Genomic DNA, 18,480 nt, shown 5'->3' with positions numbered 1-18,480 from the left:
CGTAAGTAACTTTGCTGGAGTTAAAGTGTTTCGTTAACAAGCTGTGTAAGTATTCCCTGAGTTGAAACATAAAAATGCTTGAGGATTTGTAACCATTTAAAGGAAGTAAAGATACAATAAAGTAACAGAATATTAGGTCATTACTTAAAAATGTACTTGAAATGATGACATTAGGAGATGAAGGTTGGAGGCGAACAAGTGGGGGAAAGAAGGGGGAGGCTTTTTGTGTGGAAATGAACCCGGTCCTGCAGCGGCTACACTGTGGCATGTTTGGAATTACTCATAACAAAATTATAAACACTATTTATCAGCATTGGGAGCCTTTGAGAATGCAACCAATGATTAGTGCTTATCTACCTAAACCGGTTTTCCATCATCTGCTGCATCGCGTGCCTAGAGCAAATGTTGTGTTCAGCGGGCGCTGAACAACCCCCTCGTCCATGTGAAAATGCACAAGTACTATAACTCACTGCAAAGAGTTAACTGCCCCCCGACAAATATTCATGAATTGCAGAATGTAGTGAATAAAGCAAATGCAAGGCTAGAGACATTGTAGGCAGTGTGAACACGCAGGCATGAGATGAACAACGTCTCCATACCTGCGAAGTGTTCGGTCCCAGAAGCTGCTATGTTGCTCTCTGTCATGCCTATTCCTAATGCCAATATGAAACTTTTTGATCGCAGCTCCTGGCGCGTTTTGGGACCGTTTCCTGTGACCGCTAAAATCACAATATGCTGTTGAACAGCGGCCACCACTGACAGCGGCATAAATTACGGCAAAGTAAATAAAGAGGTAGGCGAGGTATTAACCCTAAGCCTTTCAGAGTCCATGACATTGATGTGTTTGGTTATTTTGTCAGCCCATTGAAATGATTGGGAAGGAAAATGAAAAGGAAAGTATGTGTAGCTGTAATGGAGCAAGGCTGAAGGAATTTAGCTAAACTTGGTTTGCCTTTAAGGCCTGCTTCTGAAAATCATGTTGTTCTAGGGGACATTCCTGTTCACATTGTTGAAGATGATAGTCCAGTACCCTGAAAAAGTCACAAATTGTGTTGGCAAAATAAAAGTGGTTGAACCTTGCACCAAGTTAAAACATAATGCTGCTCAAGTAATGTATAATGTCAGACCACAAGCATAAACTGAAATTATCTTAAAAAAATTGCTGGATGTGCTTTATTCTGAAGGCATCACAGAGCCCACTGATTCATTGGAATGGGTTTCTCTAGTGGTTTTGGGCATCGCACAGCCCACTGATTCATCAGAATGGGTTTCTCTAGTGGTTTTGCCCAAAAAAACTATCTATGGATTTGCGTCTCTGTGTGGACCTTTGTATACTCAATAAGAGCATAATAGGTGACTTGCTAACCTAGGTAATGCTAAATGCTTATCCATTACAGACACGCATTCTACATATCAATATATTCCGTCTCCATCCCAGGATTTCACAACTTCCGTAACACCGTTGGAGCCTACAAATATTTACTCCTGTCTTTGGACTTTCTTTGGCAAACAGTGTATTTCAAAAGAGGATTGATTATTTGGAAATTTGAGTAATACGCATGCCTTCCAAGGCTATATATATTTTAATTTTTATAGAAAACCCCCCTGAGCATGTGGCAATTGTGGAGCGTGTTTCAAGGATGCTCACTGAGAGGGGCATGGCAGTCAGCTCAGAGAAATTAAAATTATTTACCCAAGAGGTGGACTGCCGCGGCCATTCAATTACACCTTCAAGAATTTGCCTAAAGTGTTATTTAGACGCCATTCAGAAAACAACACCAACCTCTGAGAAGGATGCATTACTGTCCTTCCTTGGACTTTGTGAATATAACACTTGCTTTGTTTGAGAATATCCATAATACAAACTTTAAGACTCTTACTCAAGGGGAGGTCAAAATTGGTGTGGACACATAAAACAAATTAAGGATTTAAGGATATTAAGAAACATGTAAGTGAGGCGTACGCCATAAAATCTTACATGTATGTTGAAAAATGATTTGTTTCAGTTGATGCTCCCCTACACAGCTTAGGTGCCGAGTTAGAACAGTGCGTCGAGGGACATGATCATACAGTATCTTTTGTATTCTGGACCTTGAAGCAACCGCAACTGAACAACAGCACTTTCAGAACAGAGGCCTCCGCTTATGTGTGGACACTTCAAAAGTTTAAAACATACTTGTGTGATTCCAACTTTGAAGTTTTTATCAGTCACAAACCTTTAGTTCATCTCCCGAAATGGGAATGGTTTAGGCAAAGGTGCTCAAGGTGGCAAGAACTACAAATGATTGGTAGACTTTGGAAGGAGGCTCTACAACTCGAGGCTTTTATTTGTGGGTGATGCATCGAAGGGTCTCCTTCCAATTTTGAACAGAACTAAAGGGCTGATTGCCTGCCCAGAATGCCACTAGTATACTTAGACTCAGATTAACTAAATGATCATGAGTGAGCACTGTAGAATCAACTGATGCAGCTAAACTGTGTAATAATGTGTATTCCGAGTCTGGGTCAAACTTGCAAAGACGACTCACTGCTGCAGGAAGTACTGCTCCACGAAACCCTCTCTCTTAATTGTTGTATACTTACACTCCATTCTACATGGCAACCAGACACTTGTTCATTTCTTTGAACTAACTACTAAATTGCTCAAAACACCGGCCAAGGGCCACTTTGAGAATCTTTTCAGCTGCCCATGGCTAGCATAGAAGAATTGTGAAGTTTAATGTAGATACACATTACTGGCAGTGTTAGAATTATGTACATTGGGCTATAAAACATCAGCAACCAGCCTGTGTGATCTTGGGCAAGCAGTACCTCTGCCTTTATCTGATCTTGGGCGCTTGGGAAACCAGTACCATGCGCTTGTCGTGGATAGTGACTTCCTGCAGGGATCCCACCAGCCCAGCCGCTGCGCCGCTTCCGTCTGAAGATTGGCAGAGCTCAGAAGCTGGCTAAAGGCGGTGCAGCTGCAGGGTCAGAGCATTGGGGTGCTGTCGACTATGCTCTTGACCGGAGGGAAGGAACTCCTGCGGAGCACGCACTGTGATCATGCTGTCCCTGCGGCGAGACACCACGCCCCACAACACACCCGCTACTGGGAACTGCCGCGCAGCATTCCTATCTGCTCCAACTGGGACAAAACAGCCATGAGGCACGGAGGCAGTCTCCGCTACAGCATCAAGACAGTGACAGCACAGGCAGCCACGAGAAATATGGATAGCACGAGCAACATTGAAAGCGAAAACCGACTTAATCGGCACCGCACATTGTGTCACTGTGATCAGATGGGTCTCATTCTAGTCTGTCTCCAAGTGGATTTGAACGTTGTAGAACTCGTGCTGGCAGCTCATGTCTGTGCAAAAAAGCGGACCTTTTGGATCAGCTCATTAACAGCACCATTGGATAAGTAACAAGCGCGCGCGCCTCGCGCTGAAAGGACGCAGCAGGGGGAGGGTAGAGAGGAGGGTCCTGCGCTTCCCTTGCGGGAGCGAGCAGGAATCATATGTTTGTAATTAACATATGGTTTGAAAGCTCGCTCCCGCAAGGGAATCGCCAGACGTGCACGCGTTGCCATTGGAAGCAATGCAACGCGTGCACGTTTTTGCACGCAAAGCTGTGCCTTACTAAAGGTCTTTTTCCTATTCAGCGCATGTGCGCTGTGTAGGCGAGACCTAAAACATCGTCATTTACAATGGCAATAGCTCAAACTTGCGTGAATGCGAGGCCTATTGCATTGCAAATGCTTGTTGTTAGATTTCCTCGTGCTTCTTTATTTTTCCTATACAGTGTCATAAACTTTACTGCTCAAACTCTGGGTAATTAAACCAATGATACACTGACCTCAGCATGGCAAGAATGTGACCAGATGTATGCCAACTGATCAGATTCAGGAGAATGGTTTTATTTAAGATGTTATATATATGTGTGTGTGCGTGTGTGGTTTTTTAATTTTCTTCTACTTTCGGAATGTTGATACGTATGTACAAGGTCTTTCCAGTTATCAAACCAGTAAATGGTCTGGGTCCATTTTTCCTTCGATGTTATATTCCGATAAACACTTACTTGAAAACCCATGATCCACCCCCATAAATTTGTATAGTTATTCCTAAGCCTCTGTGTGCCGCCTTACCTCTAAGTGGCGGTCCTTACAACTTCAAGGCTCACTGTTTGGTAAGTTCCATTGCAATCTCTATAGTAATTCAAAACCGCACTGAAGTATCACCGTTTACAACTTGAAAAAGGAGTGCGATTATTCCCCTGCCTTTCTCTAAAGATGTATATTTCATGACTGTATGATCAACTATCTGTGGTTGTCTTAGTTAAGTGTGTGTTTGCCCGTGCCAGCCATACGACTGGTACAGTTCACTCATACACATGGTTCTTTGTGTAAACCAGTGCTTCCCAAACTTTTTAGAACCACAATGCAGTTGTCACCCGCTCGATATTTTCAGTCGGTTATCATGCTGTTAAGAACCATAGGAGAGTAACTGTTTTATAAGAACATTATTTCAACCTGGGAATACCAAAAGCAATTAACTGATATTGTCTCATTAATTCATGATGTATACATTTAAAGATAACCTAAGGAAATGAAGTGTCAATAATTATGAATATGTTTTGCTATTAGAGTTTTGATTAATATATCGGCCTTGAGGAAGCAACCTTAATGTTGTGAAACACATGTTGGCCAGTTTTGTTCAGTACGAGAGTAAATCATTGGAACAGAAAAACTTTTTTGTGTACTATTACTTTGTCTCTAGACCACAAACTCAATCTGATTACATTTTTTAGATTTGCAATGGCAGAGGGGAATGCCCAGCTCACTTGGAGGTCCTTTTTGTCTGTTCCCAAGAGCTTCACTGTTCCCCTGTCTGTAGGTAGTAGAGCGTCTACTGGTGCCCAATGAGCCCAGTTGATGTCTTACCCGCTCTCATAGCATGGAAAAGTTCAGCTATGCAGCAGATGCCATGGGCACCCACGAGTTCTGCTCCGCTTGGAGGAGACCGGCTGCCCAAGGCCCAAATGGTAGTACCCGGCGAGGTAGGCTCTCCCACCTGAGCAGCGCTGCTGGAGTTTTCTCAGCTGTCAGCACAACTTCCAGCTCGTGAAGTTGCGGTAATTTGGCTTTACCCAATTGGGGGGAGGGGATGGATATTGTACAGTTCCTACAAATTTATTAGGACTGTGTATTAGATCAACACAACTTCATAATACAGTGACTGAGTCTTCTTGTATCGTCAGGACATGTTGGTTGGCCTGCTCACTGTACCTTGTCAAAAGTCCTAAACCTCCAGAGTTACAGATGCTGTCAACAACCTCAACAAGCATTTGCAATGCAATAGGTCTCGCATTTGTTAAAATTTAGAGCTAAAACGCCTAAAATGTGGGGGGGAAAAGTTGCTGATTAGCACGGCGGCCGTGAAATGGGAGCCCCCCTGAGAGAAAGGAGCATTACAGCTATATGCGTGCCAGTCGCCATTGCGCAAAGGCAGCCGCTTGTTTAGCCGAATGATAACAAGGAAGTAGTCCCTAAATGGAATAATTACAGCCCAGCAGCGTAACTAAACAGTAGTTGGTCAGTGCTGCCTTCTGCAAAACGGAAGCAAAACGGAAGTGATGTTTTGCGTCGCGAGCCAACCATAAGCAAGATAAGAAGAGCAATGCAACGTTAAACAAATGGCGAGCATCAGGACACATAAGCCGCCAATAGGCAGAGTTTCACTCAACAATATAGATTACTTTAAGTCTCAGAGAGACGGCGCATGCGCTGCCTAGGCGAAACCTAAAAATGACCTCTCTTATTCCCAAGGAATTTGTGGAAACAGATCTAAACTTTTCATTTGACACTTTTGCATTCCCAAGTGGATTACAAAAAGAAGCGACAATATTACATTTTAAAATGTTTATTGAAAAGATCTAATTCTTGTAAGTAAAACATCAACTGCGATAATACAACAGCTGAGTCATTTCATTATTAGAATGGTGAAAATCCCAAACAATCCAACCATCTTCCAGACCCAGTTAGAATGATCTAACTCCATACCTTGGTATAATGTCTCAGGATATTGACCTCAGTGCGTTGACGAATGTACTCCGTCACAGTGTAGAAGCCTGCACACATCTCTGCTTGCGCTGCTATTTTTAGGTGTTACCTTGGCAGCGCTGTCTCTTCGAGAAATGCTGTGTTCCGGTAAGGATTTGAAGCTCTGCCCATTTTCTGTCCATCTCTTCAATTGGTTCCTGTTACTGTCCTTTCTAAATGGTTGCTTTTGATTTATAAAAAAGGCTTAGTAGTCCCTCGTTAGCACCGCCTTTTCTACTTTTGTAACCTCCCACGAGGACTGGTCCTTTTACTAGTATTGTTACTCTGTATCTTTTATTTACAGTCTGTCAGCACTTTTTTCTTTAATGATTTTCTCCTATTGCAGGTACAACATGCTTTCTCGCAACAGCGCCCCCTTTCCTCTGCTAACTGTCTGCTCCTTATGCCCTCCTGCCTCTGGGTGCCACTCTTTAGGTTTCAGCATGGCGCCCTTTTATATTTTTATTAGTAATGGTGGCCACCATGATATTTTCCAAAACGTGTGACCTGCCTAATTAGCACCTTTTTCATAAACAGTATTTTTATTTATGGCAGCACGGCACACTTTAATTTAACTACAGCCACCACATGTTGTTTTTTTTTATCTGAGTACCAGGCAATGGTGGCTGCACACCTTTCTTTGCCCATCTCAGTTTCAATAATCAGCGGTAAGCCTGCGAGGCTGGACCTGCCACCGATGCTTCCTGCTTGGCCCAGGGGACTGCAGAGGCGGCGGCTGTAGCGTGCTGCTCTCCGCCTGCAGGGGGCCATACTTCATATTGTGACATCTGGCAGGATGAAGCCCCCTGTCATGTTGGACATTCTGCACTATTGAGACAGCGCTTGTAATGGCACCCTTTAGGTGTTTCTGGTCATACTTTACGTTGCATCATTCTACCCTCCATTAAAACCAAGCCTACCCCCTCCCCGTCTTTCAACACTACAAACAATCACTCCCACACCACACACTCCTCCAAATCCTGCAGAGCGTGGCACCCACCCTGCACTCACCTCATCTCAATGTCACTACCTCCCATTCAATTCCTCCCCACATTCCACTCCGGGTCACCAGGTCTTGCCCTCCATTGCAAAACCGAGACCTATAGACAACATCTGGAAATGTTTAGACAGCCTCCCTCCCTCATCGTCTAGTTTTATTAATTGTTGTTGTAGGTCGCTAGGGTGAATGGAACATCGCACAAAAGAAGGAAGTGGATTTGCCAATGCTTTTTTTTGTGTTAGCTACTTTTTCTTGCCTTAACTTTCCCACCTCTCACTCACGACCCCTAACACTGCTTTGCACCCCTCTACCACCATTTCCACTACTGTACCCCTTCTTGCTCTCCACATTACCCACAACCCTTTGTGGAATTTGGCTGCGCATTCCCAGAAATACTGCACTACTGACTCCCTCGTTAATCCCTCCTCTCTCACACTATTTCTAGGCAGGCTTCGCACATTACATTAGAGCACTTACCTAATGAATGTGACGCTGTTGACAGGGTGCTTAGAAACAGATGAATTAATGCAACTCCCAAGTGAACTCACTTAAACAATGATGGGCTGTGCCACGCCCTCTTGCTCGACACCTCAGGGGCGGAATGACCTTTCTCCCACTATGGCACTCTCCATGTGGGCTGCTGGTGACAGCGGTGGACTACTATAACCCACCCATACCCTCACGACCCCATACTAGTGGTGTCCTCCAACAATTGGTTTTAACATTCTTGCCGGGATTGATTTTGGTTTATAATCTGGCCCCTCAAAATTCTGACCCTCATTCTCTCTGTAAATAACAATACCACCTATTGGCTAAGCGTCAGAGATCTGGGCTTATCTTGCAAAGTATACAATCGAATCTAACTGATGGCCCTGTTGTCACAACCTACAGCCGAGACCGTGATTCACACTGACATCTCAGCCTAGACTGCATTACACATCACTTGCAGCCCAGACTGCATTACACATCACTTGCAGCCCAGACTGCATTACACATCACTTGCAGCCCAGACTGCATTACACATCACTTGCAGCCCAGACTGCATTACGCATCACTTGCAGCCCAGACTGCATTACACATCACTTGCAGCCCAGACTGCATTACGCATCACTTGCAGCCCAGACTGCATTACGCATCACTTGCAGCCCAGACTGCATTACGCATCACTTGCAGCCCAGACTGCATTACGCATCACTTGCAGCCCAGACTGCATTACGCATCACCTGCAGCCCAGACTGCATTACGCATCACCTGCAGCCCAGACTGCATTACGCATCACCTGCAGCCCAGACTGCATTACGCATCACCTGCAGCCCAGACTGCATTACGCATCACCTGCAGCCCAGACTGCATTACGCATCACCTGCAGCCCAGACTGCATTACGCATCACCTGCAGCCCTGACTGCATTACGCATCACCTGCAGCCCTGACTGCATTACGCATCACCTGCAGCCCTGACTGCATTACGCATCACCTGCAGCCCTGACTGCATTACGCATCACTTGCAGCCCAGACCTCATTACGCATCACTTGCCTGCAGCCCTGACTGCATTACGCATCACCTGCAGCCCTGACTGCATTACACATCACTTGCAGCTCAGACCTCATTACGCATCACTTGCAGTCTGCAGCCCAGACTGCATTACACAACGCACTCACAGTGCCCTACACCTTTTGCAGCCAGAAAGCGCCACATGCCTTTCTTTGCAGCCAGACAGTGTCTCTCTCCTTCCCCTACAGCTAGACAGTGGCTCATACCGTCCTCTGCTGCCAAACAGTGCTTCACACCTCCTTCTTGTTATCTTTCAAAGCAACGCATAAGCTTTGTTCAAAGATTGAGGCCCGAAGCTTCATGCCACTTGTCTTCCAATTTACAAAAGTTATCAGTCGGAGTTTTGCCTTTTGCATATAATCCAATTTAGTGAAATGTAAGCATGAGCAACAAATATCGATCAAGTTTTCAAAAACATTTACCCACCCCCACCCCACATCCAGAAACAAAAGAAACGACAGAACAATAAATAAATCATCTCAGTTATTGAATATTAAGCATCTCCTGGCCCTTTGTAGTTGGCGATAGCCAGCGTCTGCATGGTACTAGAATATAGTCCACTTGTACATTTCAGTAGGAGCTTGGCACCAATCAAACCATGGGGGAAAGATAGCTCCTACTTTTTCACAGCCATGTTTTGGAATGCAAGTTTTGATGTTGTTTAGCGCAAGGTCCTATAGCTGCCCAGGTTCTGTATTTTCTACGTGTGTGCACTGTGCAGCATTCCAGCCCCCTATAGGCCTGCTCCAGCACTCTGGACTAGGCCAGGTAGAGTTATACAGGTTCTTTGAAGATGCAAGGCGAACTGTTCTAAAATCATTGCCTTTCAGCATGTCCAAGAACAGCATGTTGGGTTCTTTCAGTTATGTTAGGCGTAACTGACAGTGTTTCCCTGCATATTTTAATCATTGAAAAAAACCTGCAGCCAGGCTGACCCCCTCTGATCATTTTCATGCTGTCTCAGTGCCCAGAGCTGAACTGGCCACAATATATGGTCCCAGACCTTTATCTCTGTCCATTGTTAAGTTAGTCCTGTGGACAAAAGCACCGCCTCAGTGACTCAAAACTGTGAGTGGACAAAACACAGAACTCTCCCTGAACTGCATTACCCACCAGTTATCTTACCGTTATTATAATCCCATCAAAATTGTTGAGCACACAGATCTCTACAACAGTGGTCTTAACCCTGTAGGATATTTTCAAATGAATTCCCTTTGTAACCAATTATGAAACCTAAAACACATTTGTTATCATATTTGTCCTTGTTGCCGACTGTTAAAATTCCTGGAGCAGTTTTGTAAAATACATGCATAAATTGAAAGCCAAACTCTGCTTTCAAGGTCCACCCAATGTAACTCCACCCCCTTCTATATTGTTGCCTGTACATTCCTGTTAAGAACCTATAAGAGAAATAAAAACTGTGCGGTAATTTCAGATCCTGCCTCTGTGCAGTATTTGGTAGAAAAGTGCAGTGGCGCTGCACGTTTGACTCTCTCTTGTCACGCCTCATTCTAGCTTCCCACTCTACCCTCCACGCTCTTTGCAGACATTTTATTCTAGCTCTTCCGTGTCTCTATCTCTCAGTACACCCTGTTTCCCTGTCTCTCATTCACTTTTTAAGCTTTCTTTCGAAGGGTCTCTCCAAATCTCACTCTACCATCCTCCCGCTTTCTCTCCCCAATGTACCAGTCCACCCATGTCTCCCTCTCTCTCTCCTCCCTCTCTCTTTCCCTCTCACATTTCCCTATCCCTTGTCTCCTCACCTCTCTCTCCTCTTTCTGTCTTTCACCTTGCCCATCCTTTTGTCTTTCATCCCACCCTCGTCCCCTAACTATCGCTCATATTGAACCCATCCATCCTTGTCACGCAGTATCTAACTCCCTCTATATTTATCTTTCATCATACCCATCCCGTTGTCTTATCTCTCCTCCTCTTGCTCCCTCATCTTACTCCTCCACCCAAGTCACCCCCATCTCTCTCTCTCTCTCTCTCTATCACTTTACCCACTCACTTCTGTCTTTACATCTCTCTCCGCTTTCTCTTCTGCTCTCTCTCCTTACCCATCCACTCATGCTGCCCCATCTCACTCTCGGTCCTTAACATCTCTGGTTTCTTCACATCTGTATCTTTTTCTCCTATCTGTGTTTTTCGTATTGCTCTCCCCCAGCTCACGCACACACATTTCTTTTTTTTCTCTGGCTGCCACCCTATCTGCCTCTTATCTCCATATGTCTGCTGACTCCGTCAGAGCACTTCAAATGCTTACATTTTCCAAAAATGTAAAATAAATATTTTATTCAAGCCACCTAACGGGGGTGAGACAAGAGACACAAGAGTGTGCATGTATATGTGCACGTGCATTCCTACTTCCATGTGTGCCTGAGTGTGCACATATGCGTAGGTATGTAGAAGTGCCTGTGTATGTGTGCTTGTATATATGTGCTTGCGTGTAAATGTGTCTCCTCTTGGTGATGCTTTATATGCATGTTTGCTTATGTGCATGTATGTCTGTGTTTGTATGTGCTCGTGCCTGCATGCGTGTGTGTATGTGAGTGTGTGTGTATGCTTGTGTGGTTGCATCTGTTTGTATGCGGCTGCAGGTGGCTGCTTCCAAATGTGTGCATGTCTCTGCGTGCGTTTGTGTCTGTGTATGCGTGTTTCTCTGTATCTATGCTTGCACGTTTGTGTGCGTCTATCTGTGCATCTATGTTTATTTGAAGTTTTTTTTTTATTTATTGCACGTAAAGGCCCAGGGGGTGGGTGAGAGGACTTTACTAAAAACAATATCAGTGACAATATCTACTGGCTGGGGAAAAGATTAACCTCATTAGTACCAGTTTAGTATTTGAAATCAACAATCGGCAACTGTACAGTGACAGATTAAACTTTCGAGAGACCATGCCAGTGCCCAACACCACGTATCATGAAATACATAGGCCTGTTTAAAATCTTGTAGCTTTAGGAGCATATAAATCCATTTTAACTTTTTTTTTCAGCCAGCATATTACTCTTGTCTCCCCTCCCTAATAACCTATTTCCCATTTTCTAGCACTCCAGCGCCTCAAGGTCATACGAATGGCAATAGCACTATGCAAATATCATCACTCCACTACATACAAAAACCAAAAGTAAAAAACATTGTCATTTCTAACACCCAAGAGCTCCAGCTTTCACAAATGCGAGACTGTTAGACCTGGCATCCTTAACGTAAGTTTCCTCTGTATTTTTGCCTCTGCCTCCTATGTTTTGCTGTGTGTTGGACTTCGTTTATGCTGGACTAGACGCTTTGGGCACTTTGCCACTGCTGTTCAGTGCCAAAGTGCGAGTGCTCCCTCTGTAAATTGTTGTTATGGTTTGGTAATTGCATGATTGGCATATTTGATTTACTAGTGAGTCCCTAGTACAGTGCACTGTGTGTGCCCAGGGCCTGTGAATCAAATTCTGCTAGTGGGCCCGCAGCACTGATTGTGTCACCCACATAAGTAGCCTGTAAAGGTAACTCACACTTTCCACTGCAGTGTCAGTGCGCAGTTTGGTACTGCCATGTCGACCTGGCAAGTGCACCCACTTGCCAGGCCTTAACCATCCTTTTCGTACATGTGAGTCACCCTTGAGGTAGGCCCATGGTACCCCTGCGGGCAGGGTGTAGTGTATGGGAAAGGTAGGACATGCCCTGATGTGTGTGGCATGTCCTGATAGTGAAATACTACCAGTTTTGTTTTTCATGATTGAAATGCTAGCTGACCCATAGGCTAGAATGGGAGTTCATTTCTAATGTCTTATAAATATAACTTCCCATTGGGACAAGATTGGAAGATAAAGTTTAGTATGCCTGAACTCAGACTATAAAGATGCATCATTTTAGTACGGATGATTTTTACATTCTGTGTCTGAAAATGCCACTTTTAGAAAGTAGATATTTGCTTGCTTAGCCATCCTGGGTGCCTCTGCTAGATTTGTGTATTGACTGTCTGGCTTTGGAGTGACATGGGCTGGGGATGTGCATTCTGTTCAGACAGCCACTTGGCGGGGGTTGAGGTGTGCCCTGCCTTTCCAGGGTGAGTCAGGGCTCAGCTGAATAGAGCTGGGCTGTATTTAGAGTAGGGGGAGGAGATTCCTTTCACACCTGAATGAGCCTGGTCTGCTTCGGACAATGCTGTCTCCACCTCCTACCAGGAAGCTGCACTGGAGAGGACAGAACTGGTTTTGGCTGGGCAAAGGGCTTCTCGGCCTCCAGAAAACAAAGGATTTTGTATTATAAAAGTTGGGGCCGAGACCCCAGACCTTTAGATCACTTTTGGTCTTCATGAGGAACCTCTGCCAAGTAAAAGAGCTGGAAGAAACTAGAGGAGGAGTACTCAACCCCCCCCCGCCCCCCCCCTTTTTTGCTGGGTGCTGTCTGGGGCTGGCCTGCAGTAGCGGTTTCTACCAAGGAGAGGAACTGTGTATGTATCTGCTTGAGAAAGTATCTCCAATGGCTTAGAAGTGGAGCTTGCCCCCTGTTCAAGAGGTCTCAGGATCTCACCATCCTTCTGGGCACCGTCTCGGGAACAGCTGGTTTCAGTCTCCACAGAAGGAAAAGGCAATCGATTCTGTCACGAGGCCGCAGGATTCCGTGTCCCGAAGGCCCCACTGACGGCACTTCCATACTTCGCACCTCAGCTTTGGTCTAAACAACGCAGTCTTGACGATCGTCACCGAGCCATTGCCCGCATGCCGTCCGGTGGGCACTGTGTTCCGCACCACCTCGCTTCACCCTGCCTGGACGTCGCTGCTCGACTGGAACATCGACCGGCTCTGTCGCCAGCTCCGCAACCTGCCACACCGCATTGAACACCGCCTCACCCTGTACCATAAGGCTTGACCTCACCAAGGCCATCTGGACGATCGTCTCCCTGGCTGCTGCCTGCATCACATCATGAGGGCACCGCATCCTGCACCGCTTCCATTTGTGCAACGCCACCGCAATGGTTGCCCCGACCGGCTCGTACCATTGTGTCTGCGCAACGAGAATTGCACTGTTTCTGAGTCTGTCTTCACTTTAGCTGACCCGCACCGACGCGGTCGGCTGGAATTGTTAGACTCTGTCGTTTTTAAGCATCGCGGTAGCCCTAGACGGAGCTACCGACTCAGAGGAACAGTGCCCTTCAGATATTTCTGCAACTTAAAGGTTATCTTGCAAAATAACTATTTTTACAATATGGTATTTTGGATTCCTTTTGTCCTTTTTGGTCTTGTTTGGTTTAGATAAAGTTTTACTTATTTTTCTAAGCTGGTGTGGTGTCCAGTTGTAGTTTTTTCACTGTATTACTGAATGCATGGGCAAATGCTTTACACGCTGCCTCTGAGATAAGCCTGTCTGCTTGTGCTAAGCTACCAAGGGGGTGAGCAGAGGTTATTTTAGAAATGTATCCCCCTTACCCTGACTAGGAAGAAGGGTACCTACTTGGACAAAGGTGAAAATCATTGCCAACTAGAAACTCCCAATCCTAACGGGGACCTATTGTATTGCTAATGCTTGTTGTTCTTAAAATGAATGTTGGGCCTGTGGAGCTGCATCTCATTCGTAGCTCACTGCAGCATTCATTATAACTCTGGCATAGTGCCTATCACCAAATTCAAAATGGACACTGTTTAAATAATAAAACTCAAACCTTTTCACATTCTGGTAGAGATACAGAATAACATCTTTACTTAGTCTAGAAAAAAAGAGTCTTCTTCTATGAGCACATAATAAAGCAAGCACATCGTGTTTTAGCACGTGTGTCCCTGAAACAGATTACAGAACAAATATGTCTACCAAAAATAAATGTGTGTAGCATTTTCTTGAGTTAGTTAAAAACATGTGCAAACCACCATCTTAAAAAGATTCTAAGTTAAAAAAGGAAAATTAAAATGGAGGCTAAATTTAGCCTGCATTTTAATTATAAATATAATGCCTGAAAAAGGGCGGGGGGGTTCATTTTTTCAGCTCCTGACTGGTGCCAATGTAGGTGTAACGTCATCCACTTTTGGGGGAAATCTTTTTATTGATTTGACATATTCAGGATACAGCGCATCCAATGGAGGAAGCAACAACTTCAATCCCAGTTACAGCCAGCATGCAGCATGTTACTGACATCCTGAATCTTGTGAATACAATATCGAGCAATTACAGAGGGTTTTGCACTGAACTGACCAAGCAAGAGACTGTTTACATGTGTTTCATAAACATAATCAATCTGGTTTTCAAAGAATAAGCATCTGATGATCCACAGGGATCCAAAGAGGGACCAATTATATACACCTCTGAAATGTATATCTTAATATAAAGAATAATACAACAGTAACTATAGGAAACCACACCTCTAAGCCGTGCACCCTCTCCCGCACCCAATACACAAAGGCAAAGGGCATTTGAATACACTGGTGATAAGTTAAGAGGAAATACATTTAAAAAATTGTAGCAGGGTGGTCATTGGATCAATGTGGTGAACAGCCAGTCAATATGTGGTGTGATCAATTGTTATGTTATGTTATTTCCACTTGTAACGCGCTCGGCTACTCGAGTGTCCCGGCGCGAACCTGAGGGCAAACAAAGACAATCAAGTGAAGAGGAATGTTTTAAGCTTCCTTTTAAAGACTGCGAGCTCCTGAGTGAGACGGAGATCAAGTGGAAGGGCATTCCAGGCTCTGCTGGCCCTAACCACAAGAGAGCAGCCCCCGATCCTCTGCAGCTTATAACGCGGGATCAGTGCCAGGCCTAAAGAAGCCGAGCGCAGGGACCGCGCGGGGACATAGAAGGAAAAGCGTCTCTGAAGATATAAAGGACCCTGACCATGGAGAACACTATGCGCCAGGATTAGAGACTTAAATTTGATTCTGGCCGCAACCGGAAGCCAGTGAAGAGAGTGCAGGTGGGACGTGACACTCTTCCTCGAGGAAATACCCAGTAGTAGTCTGGCCGCCGTGTTCTGTACCACCTGCAATTTCTTGATCAGATAACCAGGAGACCCCACATAAAGGGAGTTGGCATAGTCTAGCCGAGAAAGAATCAAAGCACAAGTAACTGTAACTCTGGCTGCATGCGGAAGAAGAGGAAAAAAATTGTTAAGGGTTTTGATCAGGCCAAAGCAGCAGCCAGCAGTTTTCTTGATATGGGTGGAGAACGAAAGATTCTCCTCGAACCAGACACCCAAGTTCTTGGCGGGCTGTCCCTGAGGAAGAGGAAGCTCCTGAGGCCACAGCTGTTGACGAAAATCAGATGGAAAAGTGCCAAAGAGCAGAATCTCTGATTTCTGCTCATTACACTTAAGCTGAGCACCTGCCAGCCAAGTGAAAATGGAACGAAGACACTGTTGGGCCGCAAGAACCGAGCTGGGGGCCTTATCCCAAGTAAAGAGTAACTGGGTGTCATCGGCATAGGCCAAAACCTTAGCACCAAGAGCTTCTGCCAGATGGATCAGAGGCATAACATAAATGATAAAAAGCAAAGGGCTAAGGGAAGAGCCCTGCGGGACACCCATAGTGACCGGATGGGGGGTGGAATGAAAGGGGGGGAGCCAGATCTGCTCAACCCGGTTGGCTAAAAAGGACCTGAGCCAGCCCCATACGGCCCCAGACACGCCAATCTCAGTGAGACGGGTAAGCAGAAGATCGTGCAGGACCGTATCCAAGGCTGCCGAGAGGTCCAGCAGAATCAAAGCTGCTCTGCCCCCAGCATCAAGGCACTTCCGAATTGCCTCCACAACCTCAACCAAGACCGTCTCAGTACAGTGGCCCGGCCGAAACCCCGATTGCTCTGGGTGCAGAATAGCCTCCGCCGCCACAAAGTCAGACAATTGTTTGTGCACCACCTTCTCACAAGCCTTCGCAATAGCTGGCAGGAGAGAGATGGGGCGATACTTGCCTGGATTACGCGGGTCTAAGGAAGGTTTTTTAAGCAGTGGTAAAATCTTGGCCTGCTTCCAGACCTGAGGAACCACCTCAGACTGAAGAGAAAGATTAATAATCAGAGTGACTTCAAGATAAATGCTTGCCGCAACATCAGCCAGTAGTCTGGTCGGGCAGGCATCTCCAGGGGACCCCGATTTAAGTCCTCTGAGAATTTTAAGAATTTCCAGAGGGTGGACAGGGATAAAATCAGACAGCAGGGTAGGCGGAGCTGCCCGCACCATCCAAGCCCCTGACCGAGCGCCAATATCAGGAGGGAACGAGGCCTGAATGGCCATGATTTTATCTCTGAAAAAACCGGGCAAGGTATTGCACCACTCGAAAGTAGAAGGAGTCTCATTTGTTTGGGCCAACGGGGAGGTAAAGCCCTGTACTATGGAGAAGATTTCTTTCGAGTTGTTTCTGGCCGCGTCCATGCGAGCCGCATAGAAATGACCTTTAGCCACAGAGATAGCGGCATAATAAGATCTTTGCATCCTTCTGAGTTTGATTTTCGCCATAGGGCAGTAGTTGCTCCTCCGCCAAACCCGCTCCAAAATTTTGCACTCATGTTTGAGCGTTTTTAGGGCAGGAGTAAACCAGGGTTTAGAGGGGGCGACTCTAGCCGGTCTGATGGGTCGACAAGAGGAGATGGAATTCACTGCTCCAGACACCCAACCCGTATATTCCCGACATGCACTCCTCCAGACAGCACTGGCTATGTCCAGAGCCCGAGCAAATTCCAGAGGATCCACTTTCCCCAGAACAGGCTTCGATGAGCCCAGCACCTGAGCATCATCCCTAGAGACGGTCCAAGAGAAGTAGGATATGAAATGATCGGACCATGTCACTGGGAGAGGATCTGTGACCAGGATAGGGAAATTGGAGTAGATAGGGTCCAATATGTGACCAGCCTGATGAGTGGGGAAGGCCGACGTGCTGAACAAGTTGGGCAGTATGGAGAATGTCCAACAGGTCAGTCGCCTCCCTATCCTCAGGCATATCCATATGAAAGTTCAAATCACCCAACACAAGAAAATGGGAAAACCTGACTGTAAGAGCATCCCCCCAGGCTTGAAGAAAGGGGCCACATCATCTCCGTGTCACTCCTGTCGCCCTCGTGTGTGAGTCTGGAAACCTGATAGTATGGTGTCCCAGTTGGAGTGCAACCCCACAGCATTTTCTTCGTGTACCGCTGCTCTCTCTGACTGTGCCCATGTAAGGAGGGACTGTGCCCATGCCTCAAGTGAGGGTGAGGGTGGCTCAGGCGTTTTCCACCTACGGGTGATGAGGTGTTTGGCTGTCAGGAAGCCCAGATAGAGAAATCGAGAGGTGACCCTTATCTTTTTGTCTCTGTCATAAAGACTTAAGATGCATATTTTCCATTTGTGTAGTATGGGGCGTTCTGTATGAGCCGATAGCCTGGTTGTAACACTCTGCCAGTAAAGTTGAAGAGCGGACAAGACCATAACCTGTGTTGCAAGTCTGAATCTACCAGAGCGCAACGGGGGCATGCAGGGTGTCGAAATAATGATTAATTTTGGAACGGGTGAAGTAGGCCCTGTGTACAATATAAAATTGTATATGGTGAAATCTAAAATTACGTGGCACACATGTGGGACTCCCCAGGATAGTAGCCCATTTCCTGTCTGAGCAAGAACGGATAAAGTCGCCCTCCCAGTGGGTGTGTAGATCTGCATGTGAAGGTGCATTGTGGGTTTGCAGTGATTCAAAATGAAAGTAAGAAGGTATGCTGTTCCTAGAGAGGCTGTTAAAGATTGTGGAGAGAAGTAGGTCAGGAGGAAGTCTCTCCTTCTGGAAAAAGACCCTCACACATCCGGCAAACAAGCTGTCATGTATCGTCAGCAGGTGGCCCAGATGTCAAGTATCACCATCAGGTCTGCTCCGAATCGGGGCGGCGCTGCAATCCCCGATCG

General features: G+C 45.9%; 1 protein-coding gene across 22 annotated transcripts in view; it reads left to right on the top strand.

The window, feature by feature from the left end:
• The window catches only part of DUSP18 (dual specificity phosphatase 18), a 127,343-nt gene that overhangs the window by 7,036 nt on the left and 101,827 nt on the right, over nt 1–18,480 (top strand). For 5 of the 22 annotated variants that reach the window (XM_085633713.1, XM_085633703.1, XM_085633712.1 and 2 more), the window contains exon 2: nt 685–793. The exons of the other annotated variants lie outside the window; for them this stretch is intronic. The gene's annotated coding sequence lies outside the window, so the exon portion shown is untranslated. The remainder of the gene's footprint in view (nt 1–684; nt 794–18,480) is intronic. 22 annotated transcript variants of the gene reach the window in all.

The sequence above is a fragment of the Triturus cristatus genome, chromosome 11 (genome assembly GCF_964204655.1).
Source record: "Triturus cristatus chromosome 11, aTriCri1.1, whole genome shotgun sequence".
NCBI lineage: Eukaryota > Metazoa > Chordata > Amphibia > Caudata > Salamandridae > Triturus > Triturus cristatus.
This window is presented reverse-complemented; position numbering and strand designations above follow the sequence as displayed.